The 13,039-nt window shown below is 48.1% G+C and overlaps 1 protein-coding gene across 2 annotated transcripts in view; it reads right to left on the bottom strand.

Moving 5' to 3' along the window:
- Positions 1-289: 289 nt before the first annotated feature.
- Positions 290-13,039, bottom strand: part of LOC112445007 (uncharacterized) — a 22,225-nt gene continuing 9,475 nt past the window's right edge. Inside the window, exon 5 of one of the 2 annotated variants that reach the window (XR_009493502.1) lies at positions 290-12,872. The gene's annotated coding sequence lies outside the window, so the exon portion shown is untranslated. The remainder of the gene's footprint in view (positions 12,873-13,039) is intronic. The other variant, XR_009493497.1, reaches the window with a different exon arrangement.

Here is a 13,039-nt window from a genome sequence, read left to right as displayed (position 1 = left end):
TGACTCAGGGAACTCAAACAGGGGCTTTGCAGCAGACTGAAGGATGAAATGAGGAAGGAGATGGGAGGGAGGTCTGGGAGTGAGGGGATATGGGTGTACCTATGGCTGATTCTTGTTGATGTATGACAGAAAACCACAAAATTCTATAAAGCAATTATCCTTCATTTTTAAGTTTTTTCCAAAAAGCCAATAAGTACTGAAAAGATTGGGCTTTGGTGTTTATAGAAGAAAAATATGCAGCATAGTTGATTTGATACAAAGACATTTCCACAAGGCAGGACTCTAGAACACCCTTTCCTGCAGTGAGAGGCTCCAGGGTTCACCAGTCGATGAACCACCACCTTACCACAGAAAGAATTGGATGCAATGTTGTTGTTTAGTCACTAAGTCATGTCTGACTCTTTTGCAACCCCATCGACTGTAGCCAACCAGGCTCCTCTATCCATGGAATTCTCCAGGCAAGAATAATGGAGTGGGTTGCTATTACATTTTCCAGGTGATCTTCCTGACCTAGGGACTGAACCCGAGTCTCCTGCATTGGCAGTCAGATTCTTTACCATTGAGCCACTAGAAAAGCCCCAATGCAGTATCTCATCTTGTTAAATTAGAAACCACAGCAGCATCTTGAAATATGGACATTTCACATCCACACAGAGGTGGCTAAAAGGCAGGTGGGCCTAGTTTTGTTTCCCCAAGAATGACACCCTAAAATAAGATTCTAGAGCAAGTAGTTTCCTTTGGAGATGTGCTTTGCAGAGGAAGGATGGAGAGTTTCCATACAGATAGGAAGGGAGCCAAGAAAAGGTGCATTTCAAAAAAAGTTAAGGGAGTTTAATCCTGCTGAAGAAGTCCACAAGCCTATGGAGAGTTATCTGAGTTATCATATTTGAGGATGAGGGAGCTGGGGTATTTATACTCCAGTTCTTATGGGTCATGAAGCATCAATTCAGTGACATTTTCAATCTGCCCGAAGCACTGACAAAGTAGGTTTCAGGCATGAGGAAATAACCTCCACAGCACTGACGAGATGCTGGCAGTTTAGAGTCTGGCTGGTATGTGCCATAGCCATGAGGCAGAGGGGACATGGGCAGGATCTGCCACACAGGTCTTCCTCAGAAAATCTCCCAAACATTAGGCCAGGAGACAAAGTTTTTAGACAAACATGTTGTTTCTCCCAAAGTATATTTTTCTCCCATTTCCTTCAAGCAGATCCCCATTTTCTGGAGTTACATAACTAGGAAGAGGCAAAGGTCCAAAAGAAGAAGCAGGTATTAGATTGCCAGGGCTGCCAGAACAATGTGTCACAGACTGGGTACCATGCACAAGAGAAATTCATTTTCTTTTTTAAAAAATAATTTCATTTTATTTTTTTCTTACTGTTCTGGGTCTTTGTTGCTGCACAGGCTTTTCTGTAGTTGTGGTGAGCAGCGGTTACTCTCTAGCTGTGGTGCACAAGCTTCTCATTGTGGTGGCTTCTCTTGCTGCAGAGTATTGGTTCTAGGGCACACAACTTACAACAGTTTTGCCTCCCAGGTTCTACAACACAGGCTCAACAGTTGTGGTGCAGAGGGTAGTTGCTTCGTGGCATGTAGGATCTTCTTAGATCAGGGATCGAACCTTTGTCTTCTGCATTAGCAGGCAGGTTTTGTACTACTGAGCTACCAGGAAAGCCCCAGAAATTCATTTTCTGACAGTTCTGAAGCTGGAAGTCCAAGATTAAGGTGTCAGCAGGTCAGGTTTATCCTGAAGCCTCTCTCCTTGACTTGTAGATGGTGGTCTCCATCCTGAATCTTCAGATGGCACCTTCTCAGTGCATGCCTAACCCTGTGTGACTTTATGTCTCCAAACTTCCTCTTCTTATAAGAACCACATTCAGAATGAATTAGGGCCTACTCATATGACCTCATAACAAATACCCTCTTCCAACAACACAAGAGAAGACTCTATACATGGACATCAACAGATGGTCAACACCGAATCAGATTGATTATATTTTTTGCAGCCAAAGATGGAGAAGCTCTATACAGTCAGCAAAAACAAGACCAGGAGCTAACTGTGGCTCAGACCATGAACTCCTTATTGCCAAATTCAGACTTAATTTGAAGAAAGTAGGGAAAACCATTAGACCATTCAGGTATGACCTAAATCAAATCCCTTATGATTATACAGTGGAAGTGAGAAATAGATTTAAGGGCCTAGATCTGATAGATAGAGTGCCTGATGAACTATGGAATGAGGTTCATGACATTGTACAGGAGACAGGGACCAAGACCGTTCCCATAGAAAAAAAATGCAAAAAAGCAAAATGGCTGTCTGGGGAGGCCTTACAAATAGCTGTGAAAAGAAGAGAAGCGAAAAGCAAAGGAGAAAAGGAAAGATATAAACATCAAGAAGAGATGGCAAGAATACACAGAAGAACTGTACAAAAAAGATCTTCACGACCCAGATAATCACGATGGTGTGATCACTGACCTAGAGCCAGACATCGTGGAATGTGAAGTCAACGGGGCCTTAGAAAGCATCACTATGAACAAAGCTAGTGGAGGTGACGGAATTCCAGTTGAGCTATTCCAAATCCTGAAAGATGATGCTGTGAAAGTGCTGCACTCAATATGCCAGCAAATTTGGAAAACTCAGCAGTGGCCACAGGACTGGAAAAGGTCAGTTTTCATTCCAATCCCAAAGAAAGGCAATGCCAAAGAATGCTCAAACTACTGCACAATTGCACTCATCTCACACGCTAGTGAAGTAATGCTCAAAATTCTCCAAGCCAGGCTTCAGCAATATGTGAACCGTGAACTTCCTGAAGTTCAAGCTGGTTTTAGAAAAGGCAGAGGAACCAGAGATCAAATTGCCAACATCCGCTGGATCATAGAAAAAGCAAGAGAGTTCCAGAAAAACATCTATTTCTGCTTTATTGACTATGCCAAAGCCTTTGACTGTGTGGATCACAATAAACTGTGGGAAATTCTGAAAGAGATGGGAATACCAGACCACCTGATCTGCCTCTTGAGAAACTTGTATGCAGGTCAGGAAGGAACAGTTAGAACTGGACATGGAACAACAGACTAGTTACAAATAGGAAAAGGTCTTTGTCAAGGCTGTATATTGTCACCATGTTTATTTAACTTATATGCAGAGTACATCATGAGAAACTCTGGACTGGAAGAAACACAAGCTGGAATCAAGATTGCCAGGAGAAATATCAATAACCTCAGATATGCAGATGACACCACCCTTATGGCAGAAAGTGAAGAGGAACTCAAAAGCCTCTTGATGAAAGTGAAAGTGGAGAGTGAAAAGTTGGCTTAAAGCTCAACATTCAGAAAATGAAGATCATGGCATCCAGTCCCACCACTTCATGGGAAATAGATGGGGAAACAGTGGAAACAGTGTCAGACTTTATTTTTCTGGGTTCCAAAATCACTGCAGATGGTGACTGCAGCCATGAAATTAAAAGATGCTTACTCCTTGGAAGGAAAGTTATGACCAACCTAGATAGCATGTTCAAAAGCAGAGACATTACTTTGCCAACAAAAGTCCATCTAGTCAGGGCTATGGTTTTTCCTGTGGTCATGTATGGATGTGAGAGTCGGACTGTGAAGAAGGCTGAGCGCCGAAGAATTGATGCTTTTGAACTGTGATGTTGGAGAAGACTCTTGAGAGTCCCTTGAACTGCAAGGAGGTCCAACCAGTCCATTCCAAAGGAGATCAGCCCTGGGATTTCTTTGGAAGGAATGATGCTAAAGCTGAAACTCCAATACTTTGGCCACCTCATGTGAAGAGTTGACTCAATGGAAAAGACTCTGATGCTGGGAGCGATTGAGGGCAAGAGGAGAAGGGGACGACAGAGGATGAGATGGCTGGATGGCATCACTGACTCAATGGATGTGAGTCTCAGTGAACTCCAGGAGTTGGTGATGGACAGGGAGGCCTGGCGTGCTGCGGTTTATGGGGTCGCAAAGAGTCGGACACGACTGAGTGACTGATCTGATCTGATCTGATCCCTGATTACCTTTTAAAGACCCTATCTTCAAGCAGAAGCACATTCTGAAATGCTGCAGTTAGGGCCTCAGCATGTGAATTTGGAGAGGTGCAGAAAATTCAGCCTATGACAGAGAGTAATGAGTATATTCATCACTTAGATTTGTAAAATTTCTGTTAAGAAGGAAAGCAGTGTTTTAACCATGCTCAAGCAAATCATTACAGGCAAAAAATGAATAGGTGGAACGTTAACCGCTGTTTTAATTTGGAAGAGACATTTCATGAGTTCCTTGGGATCTCAGTTCAGGATGTGAGGATCACCTGCAGTAAGATCAGCCTTGACTTTCAGTATATCTTAGCTCTATTGTATTAAATCCTGAAATGCAGAAATGGCAAGGACCTAACAGAAGCAGAAGAGATTAAGAAGAGTTGGCAAGAATACACAGAAGAACTATACAAAAAGGGTCTTCATGACCCAGATAATCACGATGGTGTGATCACTCACCTACAGTCAGACATCGTGGAATTTGAAGTGAAGTGGGCCTTAGGAAGCATCACTACAAACAAAGCTAGTGGAGGTGACGGAATTCCAGCGGAGTTATTTCAATCTTAAAAAATAACGCTTTGAAAGTGCTGCACTCAATATGCCAGCAGATGTGAAAAACTCAGCAGTGGCTACAAGACTGGAAAAGGTCAGTTTTCATTCCAATCCCAAAGAAGGGCAATGCCAAAGAATGTTCAAACTACTGCACAATTGCACTCATCTCACAGGCTAGCAAAGTAATGCTCAAAATTCTCAGAATCCTTCAAGCTAGGCTTCAACAGTATGTGAACTGAGAACTTCCATATGTTCAACCTGGATTCAGAAAAGTCCGGAATCAGAGATCAAATGGCCAACACTTGCTGGATCATAGAAAAAGCAAGAGAATTCCAGACAAAAACATTTACTTCTGCTTCACAGACCATGTTATAAAGCCTTTGACTGTGTGGATCACAACAACTGTGGAAAATTCTTAAAGAGATGGGACTACCTGACCACCTTCTTTGCTTCCTGAGAAACCTGGATGCAGGTCAAGAAGCAACAGTTAGAATTCAACATTGAACAAGACTGGTTCAAAATTGGGAAAGGAGTATATCAAGGCTGTATATTGTCACCCTGCTTATTTAACTTCTGTGGAGTGTACATCATGTGAAATACTGGGCTGGATGAAGCAAGAGCTTAAATCAAGATTGCCAGGGGAAATATCAATAACCTCAGATATGCAGATGATACCACCCTTGTGGCAGAATTCGGGGCAAGACCAATCGAGGGAGGGAGCAAAATGAAAGGGAGAGGGCTGGTGCTTGAGGAACCCACAGGCCATGGGAAGCTCTAAGTCTTTGCACTGCAGGCCACAGGGACAGAGCAGAGGGCCCCAGCAGGGAGCCTGTGGGCATTAGGTCTACAAGTGATTCACCAGCAGTGAGGTGCTGCTGTGGGGCCTCACCCCTGGGACTCAGGGGACTTGCTCAGGCCCGGCTGCAGGCAGTGGGGATGGGGAACCCAGGTTGGATGCTTTCCTGCCTCTCATGGTCTCTGCCAGGCACACACACATACGTACACACACAGAGACAAGTGCCACGTGCAGGCCTGGACCCGCCTCTGCCTCTCAGAGCACAAATGGAGACTGAGGCCCAGAGTGATGGTCAGGCACCTTGGGCCACAATCTCCCAGCCCAGGGACCCTCACTGTCCCTCTGAAGAAACCTCAGCATCACCCCCCCTCCAACCCCTGCAGCAACTGGTTCAACAGAAAACAAAGGAGCACAACCCAGATAAATTCCAGGGCAGCACGAGGGGCCATGCAGGCAACACGGGGCAGGACGTCATTTGCACGAGATCATTCCATGGCCGAAATTTTCCCCATCCTGCAGCCAAACCTGGATCTGGGTGGGGCTCAACTGCAGCCTCTGCTCCAGCAGCTCCTATCAGGCCACGTCCTCCCAGTTCCAGTGCCTGATGTGGACAGCTAGGGTACAGTGCCAGGTCCGCATATCACTGGCAGCCACAGCATCTCCAGGGTCTTGACACCATTTAAGACGAAACCCGTGTAAGGCTGTGGTAAGGACAGACAGCCTAACTTCATCTCCCAGGGCTCCTTGGGCCTCATGTGGCTGCAGAAACACAGAACCACAAAGATCAGGAGCCTGACACAAAGGCCTCCAAGCTCACAGTCCTGTGCCAGAGCTCAGCACAAAATGCCTGAGCATCTTCCAAGCCTGCTGACACAGAATGATGGGTGGTCACAGAGGCCTGGCTCTTTCCATCTGTCTCCATGCAGTCCACTGACAGGGGGGTGGTGACCCAGAGGACCCGTCCATCACATGGAGTTTGTGGGGAGGTCAGCAAGGAGGGCAGGACAGCAGGAGGCAGGAGGTGAGATGCAAGACAGAGGGCACTGAAACCCGGGGCGCACTGAGGAGGGAGAGTGGGTCCCCTGGCTTCACAGTGCAGTGGCCAGGTTCTGGTCCTCTCCAAGCACACACAGGCACAGTCCTGGGCTTGGCTTTCGCCACCCCTGGCCCCCACTCCACCCCTCAACTCCCAGGCGTCTTCCCTGCCCATGCTCTGCAGATCCCCAGTCTTAGCCCTGGGCTGCTGAGGGCAGATCCATGCTAACCAATCTGGCCTCAGCCCTGGGGCTGCCCTAGACCTCACACGGCCCTGCCAGGTGTCTTCTCCACGCCGTTGGGAGCCCCCTTCCTCCCAGCCCTTCCCACACCATGGCCTCCACTGTCAGCAGATGCCCCGCCTCTGCCCAGAGCCTAGAGAAAGAACAAAGGAGAGCAGGAAACTCTAGGATGGGCATGCTCCTGTCTTCACCAGGGTCTGGGACAGCACCATGCCGGGATCCCAGAATTCAAACCTCAAATAACCCGCTAAGTTATTGTCACCTCGTTCAATTGCCAAGGAGGCGCCGAGGCATAGAGAGATAGCCCATGACTGCAGGGAACCTGACCACAACCACCCCATCCTCACTTCTTTCCTTGTACCTAGAGGGGGGTCCCTGTTCACTGGAGGGGGTTGGAGGTGGAGGAGCAGAACCACGGGCCTGAACCTCAGCAGGGTCTCAGCACCTCGCAGGGAGCCTCCGTTTCCACATGGCTGTGAGGACAGGGACACGGTCCCAGAGGTGCCCAGCACAGAGCTTCTCGGGCCTTCCCTTCCCCGAGCACAGTAAAGCCATGGTTCTCACAGGCGCACAAGGCTCCATGTTATCTCACTCCTACCCTGGAGGCCTGCTCTCCTTGCCCGTGGATTCACCTCCAGTAGCCATGACGGCCATCCTTCCATCCTTGGAACATTCCAGTCTGTTCCTACCTCAGAGCCTTTGTAGGGTGTGAGGAGGCACATCACATCCCCTCGGATTCAGGTGCTGGAGACTCAATCCTAAGTAACCTTACAGTCAATGGAAGGGTCTTCACAGAGCTGATGGAGGTCAAGTGAGCTCATTAGGATGGACCCTCCTCTAACAGGATGGCTGTCCCCATACAAAGGACACAGTTAGAGACAGACAGGGACATAGGAGAACTCAGGTGAAGAGGAAGACAGAGCTCTCTCCAAGCCCAGGCATGCCCACCATGGCCAGCAACGCCCTGAAAGTGAGGGGGAAGAGATGGGACAGACTCTCCCCACAGCCCTCACGAGAGGCAACGTCAGCTGACACCTTGACCTCAGCTACCGGGCTCCTGAACCAACACGGTTCATAGGTTGAGTCACCCAGCCTGTGGGGCCCTGACACAACTGCTGGAAAATGAAGACAGAGGGTCAGCCCTGTCTGGACATCTCTCCGCAGGGGCAAGGGGGTGTGGGGGGATGACTTCTCCATTCCCAGCACCTGGGCACTCTCCTCCACGTCTTCACATCTTCATGCGTCTGTTTATACCCTTATATGGTGTCTGTTTACACCTCCCAGTGTCGGGGGTCCCACAAGTTACTGAGGCTTCACTCCTGATGGAAAGGAAAGGAAAGGAAAACTCATTCTGCCAATACAGCCACTCAACGTGACCAGAACTCACTGACTGAAGAACCATGCAGGAGGAGGCCTGGGGCACAGGGCACACACTCGAAGTGCTGACACACACCAGCAAACAGCGTTCTGCAAAGGCTCCCCTGTGTCCACTCCCCCAACCACAGGCAAGGGCGCCATTTTCGCACACACTGGCTGCCCCCAAACACCATCATCCGACTGAACTTCTGTTCACCTGCTGGGTGACAAAGGGTCACCCTCTTCACTGGGTGAACACAGCACTATGTTCACTTCAGCCTCTCACCTCTTGTCTTCATACCACGCAGAGGCATGGTAAATTTGAGTATTCCTGGAAGCTATTGCAATACAGGATGGCTAGGAATAACTTGAATGCATATAGAATTGGTTGGGAGCCCCTAAAATATGTTTCCCCAAATCCAAACTACCTTATCCTGATTTAATCTCCCCTTAGCCAGATTCCCAATATGCCCATGGTCACTGTATAGCCACCCAATACAAGAGCAAGAGGGATGGAGGCACCAGAATGGACACAGAGATGCCCTGAGCCAACTGTGGCTAAACCACCTTTCGATGATTTTACAAACCAGACGACTGGCATATACCATAATGCTAGGGCCGCTTCCAGACCTGGGAATGCCAATGACTCTGAAGCTTAAACTTAAACTTCATTAGCTTTGCTGTTCATCTCTGTCTTATCCAGAGACTTGCAGAAGGGAAACAAAACACTGAGAAAACCCTTGGGACTCAGATAACAAGGCAGAAGGCAGGAAGGTACCTAACCAGAAGAAAGGATAAGGCAATCAGGACAAATTCCAGATAACCAGAATGCAAAAGTAAGTGGGAGTGTGGGTCTTCTCTGGTGGTCTAGTGGTTAAGACTCCTCGCTTCCACTGCAGTGGACATGGGTTCAATTTCTGGCCAGGGAACTAAGTTTCCACATGTCTCACAGAAGGGCCAAAAGAAATAAGTAAAAATTGAAAAGACATCTACATTTACTGAGGGCTCAAAAAATAAAAAAATAAAAAGTACCTGGGAGTGAGTGACTAGCATGTGACCTAAGGAATGGAAAGACAGCCTGAGCTGGGACAACACACAAGGACCCAATGTATGGAGCTGTTTTTCTTCCATGGCTGAGGTGAGAAACCTGGCATGACGTTGGATCAACACTGAGTGGTAGGAAGAGGAAGCAGTTCAGGGGAGGCGGGTTTTTTGAACCAGCATCAGAGAAGAACCATGCCAGGCCAGCACAGCATCGAGTCAAGTAAGGCAGAAACCAAAGACAACCCTCTGAGTCTGTCAACACTGAATTCCCGGGTGGTACAGTCATAGAAACTAATGTGTGCTGAGCTTGAAAGGACCTCCTATGTCCCATGTTCCAGGCCCCACCATCTATGGGGACAGGGAGCAGGTCACAAGTGCTAGAGTCAGGACTGGTCCCTTGGGGGTGGACTCCTATCTCGCTACCATCCACACCCCACCCACTCTGCAGTGTGCCACTCAGAGCCCGCCTCCCTCTTCTCACAGGGAGAGGCATCCTAGAACTTCAGATGTTTCTACAGAGAGTGGTCCTGCATCCAATGAGATTACTGACATACTTGCCTTGCTTACCTGCCTCACACGCACTGATGCCTGGGCAGGGCCCATCTCATCACCTGCCGAATCCACAGTGGTACAGCAGAGTTGATGAGTGTTAAGTGACTCGAAGCCAACAGCCAGCACCTAGTAAGTGCCTGCTCTGCAGAGGCAGCTCTGGAGAAAGTACCAAGGTAAACTGAATGGGGTCTTTATCCTCAGAGGGTTTGTGGTGTAGCTGGGGTAAAAGTTCATGGACACACGTGCATGCATGCACACACACACACACACACAGAAACCACCCAAGGTAAACTTTCACAAAAAGAATACTGTAGAGAGGGTTCTGGAAGGTTGTGGGGAGGAAGGAATGGTCCTGAAGTCAGCCTCGGAGGCTTCAGGAGGACACAGGAAGTGAGCAGGGAGGGATCTTCTGTGAGCAGCAGTGTGGAGTGCTGGGTACCTGGAGAGTCAGGCTGTGGGAGTGGAGGCACAGCCATGACCATTGAGGAGGCAGGGGGAAGTGCTGCTGCAAGAAAGGGAGGAAGGCCTGCAGTGGGGGTCAGAGCCCCAAGAAGCATGGAGGGCAAAGGCTGATCCTGGGCCCAGAACTGTTTTCATTGACCTCATTTGACAGACAGGCAAGATGATGCCAGAGAGTTACAGGCACTCAAACACGAAGTTGTGGGAGTCAGGGGTCGGTTCCGGGAAACCTGTGTTTTAGGATTTATGGTTATGCTACTAGGGTGGCCTGGGTGGCAGGGGCTTGAGAGGGATTAGAAATCTGCCTGTGTCATGCCACCAAGGGCTCTGGGTTTAAGAGAGCTCAAGAAGCACTGGGCAAGCAGGATATTCTTCCAGAAACTTCTTAAGGATTCTATCTGAGACTCCTCTACTCCTAACTGAAGATTTTAAGCCAGGGGGAACTAAGTGGGAGAGGGGTGGCTGGGAAAAGAGACTCTCATGCTTCATTGAAGGCGTACAAGGAAGGTTCAGGCACAGGCCCTCCACATGTACCTGAGGTGACCCAAACTCTCTGGGGATGTCATTGGAAGGCAAAGCACTCTAGATTGGTACCATAGACACACACTGAGCTCCATGGCCCCCATGCCACCATCCCTGGCATCCCTCCTCAGAGATTCCAGATTCTAGGAGTTGAGCCTTTCTTAAGGCCCCTTGTGTGGTCTGCCTGTCTGGGGCTTGTCAAAAAGTTCCCCATATTCTCCACCCTTGTAGACCCAATGCCAGGCACCAAGGAGGTGCTCACACACCAGACAATGAGGGGATTAATGAAGGAAAGAAGGTGACCGGTGGCCACTGACAGAGCTATTGATGGACCAGTCGCCATACTGTCAGCGTCTGGAGGAGGGGGTGGTTGGGCACACTCCGTCTGGGCTTCCCAGGTGCCTGATGCTAAAGAAGCCCATTGACAAGTCCTGGGAACACACATCCCCTAGACTGTTCTCTTCACTGACTGACCACCAAAAGAACACCTCTGTGTTTAGATCCAGCCTCCCTGGTGTTCAGTCTCACCTTGCTTCCTCAGATGGTGCACATGCCACCTCCACCCTCATGGGAAAGTGGTCATCCTTCTTAATCAAGGGCTCAGGCAAAGCCACTGAGCACACACTGTTCTCCTGCCATATTCCACAAAGGATACCTGACATTTCAACACACTGGCTACTCTAGCAACTGGGCTTTTGTCTCCTTGCTAAAGTGAGTTCTCCACCTTAGCCATGAAGTTACTGAATTGAAACAAAGATTGACAAGCTAAGCATGATGGTCTGTCAAAGCAGCCGGTCTTCTGGATACACACCAGAGGAGTCCCAACAGAGTGCAGAAGACAGAACACTCTACCAACTCTGAACCTGGAGCACTCAACTAAGCAATGGACAGAAAGAATGAAGGCCACTTACATGAAGGTATCTTTCTAGATGCCACATCATTAAGATTATCAAGAAAGCAGATGCCAGACACACCAACAGCTATCCACAATTCTGAACCTTCACTTAGACATACAGTGTGGAGACAGGCCTCAGCCAGAGTCTGAAAGCAAGTCACTTGTTTCTGTCAGAAATTCCCTTAGAAGTGTCCATTAGCTTACCTTGTGGCTCAGATGGTAAAGAATCTGCCTGCAATGCAGAAGACCCAGGTTCTGTCCCTGGGTCAGGAAGATCCCCTGGAGAAAGGAATGGCTACCCACTCCAGTATTCTTGCCTGGGAAATTCCATGGACAGAGAAGCCTGGCAGATTGCACTCCATGGGGTTGCAGAGAGTGGACACGACTCATCAACTAACACTTTTGCTATGATCCAGACTACAACCAAACCAAAGTGCAACTCTTCTTAACAAAGTGAAACAGCTTCTTAACCCAAACTGTGTTCTTCAGAAAATATTTTACAGATATTTCAGACACTCACAGATCAGATCAGATCAGATAAGTCACTCAGTCGTGTCCGACTCTTTGCGACCCCATGAATCGCAGCACGTCAGGCCTCCCTGTCCATCACCAACTCCCGGAGTTCACTCAGACTCATGTCCATCGAGTCAGAGATGCCATCCAGCCATCTCATCCTCTGTCGTCCCCTTCTCCTCCTGCCCTCAATCCCTCCCAGCATCAGAGTCTTTTCCAATGAGTCAACTCTTCGCATGAGCTGGCCAAAGTATTGGAGTTTCAGCTTTAGCATCATTCCTTCCAAAGAAATCCCAGGGCTGATCTCCTTTGGAATGGACTGGCTGGACCTCCTTGCAGTCCAAGGGGCTCTCAAGAGTCTTCTCCAACACCACAGTTCAAAAGCATCAATTCTTCAGCGCTCAGCCTTCTTCACAGTCCAACTCTCACATCCATACATGACCACTGGAAAAACCATAGCCTTGACTAGACGAACTTTTGTTGGCAAAGTAATGGCTCTGTTTTTGAATATGCTGTCTAGGTTGGTCATAACTTTCCTTCCAAGGAGTAAGCATCTTTTAATTTCATGGCTGCAGTCACCATCTGCAGTGATTTTGGAGCCCAGAAAAATAAAGTCTGACACTGTTTCCACTGTTTCCCCATCTATTTCCCATGAAGTGGTGGGACCAGATGCCATGATCTTCGTTTTCTGAATGTTGAGCTTTAAGCCAACTTTTTCACTCTCCTCTTTCACTTTCATCAAGAGGCTTTTGAGTTCCTCTTCACTTTCTGCCATAAGGGTGGTGTCATCTGCATATCTGAGGTTATTGATATTTCTCCCGGCAATCTTGATTCCAGCTTGTGTTTCTTCCAGTCCAGCGTTTCTCATGATGTACTCTGCATATAAGTTAAATAAACAGGGTGACAATATACAGACACTCACAGTTGAGAAACAAATACTTTCTGTCTCTTTCCTATCCCAGGTCAATTTTCACATCTGTATAGTTGAGGATCTTGCCCTTAATAGAAACATTCCTGCAACAGATTTTTTTTTTAAGACACAA

Source organism: Bos taurus, chromosome X (assembly GCF_002263795.3).
Source record: "Bos taurus isolate L1 Dominette 01449 registration number 42190680 breed Hereford chromosome X, ARS-UCD2.0, whole genome shotgun sequence".
Lineage (NCBI taxonomy): Eukaryota > Metazoa > Chordata > Mammalia > Artiodactyla > Bovidae > Bos > Bos taurus.
The sequence above is the reverse complement of the archived record's forward strand: the minus strand, read 5'-3'. Positions and strand labels throughout refer to the sequence as shown.